The sequence below is a fragment of the Mobula hypostoma genome, chromosome 10 (assembly GCF_963921235.1).
Source record: "Mobula hypostoma chromosome 10, sMobHyp1.1, whole genome shotgun sequence".
In the NCBI taxonomy this organism is placed as follows: domain Eukaryota; kingdom Metazoa; phylum Chordata; class Chondrichthyes; order Myliobatiformes; family Myliobatidae; genus Mobula; species Mobula hypostoma.
The window spans coordinates 27,984,015-27,990,014 of NC_086106.1; positions in this window are offsets into that span (position 1 = coordinate 27,984,015).

Here is a 6,000-nt window from a genome sequence, read left to right on the forward strand (position 1 = left end):
TCACGGGAACGTACAAACTCCTTACAGGCAGAAGTGGGATTTGAACCCACGTTGCTGGTACTGTAAAGCGTTGTGCTAAACACTACATCACCGTGCCTCCTCTAGCAACGGTTCACTCTCCTGAAAGGTATTCTGATGTTGGCATTTGAGACAGAGATCACAGGGTCACTAGAAGCTGCAACAATCAGCAGAAGTAAGGTTTTATTCTCCCTTTCAAAGCGTACTTAAAAGGGGTTCAACTCATGTTAGGTCTGATGTTACTTTTTGTCTTGTAGGAAGTAATGGCCTGAAAACACTTTCACGTGAGAGATGCATCCAATTCTGTCTCTATCTTTACTCAGTACTGCCTCTTCACTTTTAAGCTAACTTTCCTTGGACCTCTTGCAGAGTTCCAGATCGCCGGTCTTGTATGCTACAGATCTAGCTCTCAACAGACTCCAAATCTCCTGGTCCATCCACGGCTTCTGATTTGGGTATGCCCGGTATGTTCTTCAAGGCACACACTCATCCCCACAGGTCATGATGAAGTCAATGATTACAGGGAACTACTGTGGCATGGGAGAAGAGCTGGCCACAGTTGTTTGGAAGGGGAGAGAAAGATAACTGTAGGGCTTGGCCCACTGCTCTACTCTCTCTACACCCATGATTGTGTGGCTAGGCACAACTCAAATGCCATCTGTAAATTTGCTGATGACACAATAATAGTTGGCAGAATTTCAGATGGTGACAAGAAGGCATGCAGGGGTGAGATATACCAGCTGGTTGAGTGGTGTCACAGCAACAACCTTTTACTCAACGTCAATAAGACCAAAGAACTGATTGTGGACTTCAGGAAGGGTAAGACAAGGGGACATAAACCAAGCCTCATAGAGGGATCAGAAGTGGAGAGAGCGAGCAATTTCAAGTCCCTGGGTATCAGCATCCCTGAGGATCTGCTCTGGATCCAACAGAGCAATGTGGCTACAACGAAGGCACAGCAGCATTATAAGCCTTCATTTGGAGTCTGAGGGATTTGGTACGTCACCAAAGACACTTGCAAATTTCTACGGAAGTACAGTGCAGAGCATTATAACTGGCTTCATCACTGTCTGGTACTGGGGGAGGGGGCTGCCGCACAGGATTGAAAAAAGCTGCAGAGAGTTGTAAACTCAGGGGCACTGGCCTCTGTAGTATCCAGGGCATCTTCAAGGAGCGATGCCTCAAAAAGGTGGCATCCATCATTAAGGACCCCCATCACCCAGGACATGCCTTGTCCTCATTGTTACCGTCAGCAAGGAGGTACAGAAGTCTGAAGGCCCACACTCAATGATTCAGGAACTAGTTCTCCTCTGCCATTCAATTTCTGATTGGACATTGAACCCATCAACACTACCTCACAAGCACGAGGAAATCTGCAGGTGCTGGAATTTCAAGCAACATACATCAAAGTTGCTGGTGAACGCAGCAGGCCAGGCAGCATCTCTAGGAAGAGGTACAGTCGACGTTTCAGGCCGAGACCCTTCGTCAGGACTAACTGAAAGAAGAGTTAGTAAGAGATTTGAAAGTGGGAGGGGGAGGGGGAGATCCAAAATGATAGGAGAAGACAGAAGGGGGAGGGATGGAGCCAAGAGCTGGACAGGTGATTGGCAAAGGGGATATGAGAGGGTCATGGGAGAGGAGGCCCAGGGAGAAGGAAAAGGGGGAGGGGGGGAAAAACCCAGAGGATGGGCAAGGGGTATAGTGAGAGGGACAGAGGGAGAAGAAGGAGAGAGAGAGAAAGAATGTGTGTATATAAATAAATAACAGATGGGGTATGAGGGGGAGGTGGGGCATTAGCGGAAGTTTGAGCAGTCAATGTTCATGCCATCAGGTTGGAGGCTACCCAGACGGAATATAAGGTGTTGTTCCTCCAACCCGAGTGTGGCTTCATCTTTACAGTAGAGGAGGCCGTGGATAGACATGTCAGAATGGGAATGGGATGTGGAATTAAAATGTGTACCTCACTATATTTTTATTTCTGTTTTGCGCTACTTATTTAATTCAATTAATATACTCTAATTCATGATCTTTTCCTAATATTAGGTATTGCATTGTACCACTGCTGTAAAGACGACACATTTTGCAACATTTGCCGGTGATATCAAGCCTGATTCGGATTCTGGGAGTAAATTGAAAGACACAGGATCAGTTCATTCCCAAGAAGAAGAAACCTTCCAAAGGGAAGATGAGGCAACCGTGGCTGACAAGGGAAGTCAAAGGCAACATAAAAACAAAAGAGAAGGCATACAATAGTGCAAAAATTAGTGGGAAGCTTGGGGGATTGCAAAGCTTTCAAAAATCAACAGAAGGCAACTAAAACATTTGAGAAAAAAAGATTAGAGGTAAAATAGCCAATAATATATAAGAGGATACTAAAAGATTTTCAGCTATAAAGAGAAGCAAGAGTGGATATTGGACCACTGGAAAATTATGCTGAGGAGGTGGTAATGGGGGACAGAGTACTGACAGATGAAGTGAATAAATACTTTGCATCAGTCTTCACAGTGGAAAAATCCCAGCAGCATGGCAACAGTTCGAGAGTGTCAGGGAGCAGAATGGAGTGTAGTCAATGTTATGAAGGAGAAGGTGCTTGGGAAGATGAAAGGACTGGTAAATCATGTGGACCAGATAGGCTACACCCCAGGGTTCTGAAGGAGATTGTGGAGGCATTAGTAATGATCTTTCATGAATCACTACATTCTGGAAGGGTTCTAGAGGACTGCAATATTGGAAATGTCACCACACTCTTTAAGAAGCGAGGGAGGCAAATTATAGGCCAGTCAGCCTGACTTCAGTGATTGGCAAAGATGTTGGAGTCTGTTACAAATGGATGAAGCTTCGGGGTACCTGGAGGCACACGATAAAATAGACCGAAGTCGGTATGGTTTCCTCAAGGGGAAATCCTGCCCGACTAATCTGTTGGAATTCTTTGAGGAATTAGCAGACAGCGTGGGCAATAGAGAGTCACTGGATGCTGTTTACTTGGATGTTCGGAAGGCCTTTAACATGGTTCTGCACAGGAGGCTGCTAAACCAGATAGGGGACATGGTATCAGAGGAAAGATGCTGGAATGTGGAATGGGATGCTGAAGCTTTATAAAGAATGTACTGGCGTTGGAGAGGGTCTAGAGGAGGTTTATGAGAATGATTCCAGGCATAAAGGGGTTAACATATTAGGAATTTTTGCCTCTTCTGAGCCTGTACTCTCTGGATTTTAGAAAAATGAGGGGGGGGGGTGGAATCTCATTGAATATTGAAAGGCCTAGTTAAGAGCAGGGAGCACAGTTTGAGTATACAAGGACATCTCTTTAGAGCAAGGATGAGGAGGAATTTCTTCAGCCATAGGGTGGGGAACCTGTGGAATCCATTGTGGAGGTTAGTCATTGGGTATATTTAAAGCAGAGGTTGACAGATTCTTGATTAGTCAGGGTGTTAAACATTATGGGAGAATGGGGTTGAGAGGGAAAATAAATTAGCCTTGATCGAATGGTAGAGCAGACTTGATGGGCTGAATGGCCTAATTCTGCTCCCAAATCAGAATCAGAATCAAGATTGTTATCGTCGGCATGTGACGTGAAATTTGTTAACTTAGCAGCAGCAGTTCAATGCAATATATAACCTAGTAGAAAGAGAAAAAAAATAAATAAAACATAATAAATAAACAAGTAAATCAGTTATGTATATTGAATAGATTTTTTAAAAATGTGCAAAAACAGAAATACTGTACATTTTTTTTAAAAATTGAGGTCATGTCCAAAGCTTCAATGTCCATTTAGGAATGGGATGGCAGAGAGGAAGAAGCTGTTCCTGAATCACTGAGTGTGTGCCTTCTGGTCTTGTATCTAGAAATAAGACGTTGGGTCACATCTTGACAGTTCGACCTTTCCACTCATAAACCTACTTCTCTGGTGCCCCGTGGAAGAAGCTGATAAAAGTCAGCAATGAACTTGGAAGATATTTGGATTAAGTAAACTCAGTTCTGTGATTCTGTGCCTTAGTGAGATGGGTGAAATTTGTAAAATGCATTCGGGGGTGTTTTGAAGCTTTGTGGAGAGTCCTCTGAGGGAAGGGGCCTACCCTTGGCCTTATCTCAAGGAGTGTTGGTGGGCAAGTGACAGAAATGGGAGACAGCAGATGGGTGCCCACCAGGAGAGGTGAGGGGATTAAGAAGTCAGAGAGGGGATTAACTTCCACTAATGCCCCACCTCCCCCTCGTACCCCATCCATTATTTATTTATATACACACATTCATTTTCTCTCTCTCCTTTTTCTCCCTCTGTCCCTCTCACTATACCCCCTGCCCATCCTCTGGGCTTCCCCCACTCCCCCTTTTCTTTCTCCCCGGGCCTCCTGTTCCGTGATCCTCTCGTATCCCTTTTGCCAATCACCTGTCCAGCTCTTGGCTCCATCCCTCCCGCTCCTGTCTTCTCCTATCATTTTGGATCTCCCCCTCCCATTCCCACTTTCAAATCTCTTACTAGCTCTTCCTTCAGTTAGTCCTGACGAAGGGTCTCGGCCCAAAACGTCGACTGTACCTCTTCCTAGAGATGCTGCCTGGCCTGCTGTGTACACCAGTAACTTTTATGTGTGTAGCTAATTAACTCAATTATCTTCCATTTCACACAATGTGAAACTCTACTGCCAGTTCTCACAATAAACACATATACCTCATCATAGGATTCACCATTTTCCGATTAAATAACTTAAATAAACCCCAAAACTTTACCACAAGATGAGTAATTGGGTAACATAAGCCTTGACCCGGTTAAAGATGGTCTCCTCCACCATCGGCACACCTGTGCAGGTTGCTGCTGCCTCTATATGAGACAGCTCCACACAGCAGCTCTGGTTCAGACCCAGTCACTGCGGAGGAGAGAAACGTCAGATTATCATGACACTTCGGCAAAACACTTACTGGAAAGATGAATATGAATAAATTGGCATGAGATAATTAAACTGTGACATAATGTGTTTCTTTTTTTCCATACCTGCTGGGGATGAGTGTTAAAATTGTGACTGTTGATTTATTGTGATGCGTGCACTCACCACAATAACAGAGGGGAATAATCTGTGTGGATGACCCTTTGAGTGTTTTAGTGAGTGTGCCATGTGCCGTGCGTAATCAGTGACGGGCCTTCGTCACAAACAACTACACCTCTTTGGATACTGCTGGGGTGGGGGGAAATGACCTATCATTGCCCTGGCAGCGGCAGCCAGGCTGGTGGCCCTGTGGCCAGCTTTGAGGCTGAACAGGGAAGGGTTAAATGAGGCAGGGCGGTCATTATAGGGAACCTTGAGGCCCAATTACCGCAAATCTGCGAGTCCACTGGAGCTGGAGATGTCCTGTCCTGGGGCTGGAGCAGTGTGTGTGCGGGGGAAGGCGGGGGATGGTTGTTTGGTTGTCGTCGTTTGTGTAGTTCTGTGAACACGGTGGGTATGTTATGTTGCAGCCGCAGAGTGTGGGCCACCCCCAGCACATCCCTAAATTGCGTTGGCTGTTGAGAGAGTTCTCCTCCGTGATCCAGACCGCATTTTACATATTGCCAAAGGCCAGTGCTAAGCAGGTGTATTGAAAACTGCGATTAACAAAACCAGAAACGGCCCAGCCTGACACCTTTCAAATCATTGTTGCTGAGGGGAATGGCTACAGGGGTACCCTGCACTGACTTCTTAATCCCCTTACCTCTCCTGCTGGAAAAATCCATTCCATATACATAATTGAGTTACTTGTTTATTCTTTATGTTTTATTTATTATTATTTTTCTCTCTCTGCCAGATTATGTATTGCATTGAACTGTTGCTAAGTTAACAAATTTCACGTCACATAGAAACATAGAAAATAGGTACAGGAGTAAGCCATTTGGCCCTTCGAGCCTGCACCGCCATTTATTATGATCATGGCTGATCATCCAACTCAGAACCCCGCCCCAGCCTTCCCTCCATACCCCTTGACCCCCGTAGCCACAAGGGCCATATCTAACTC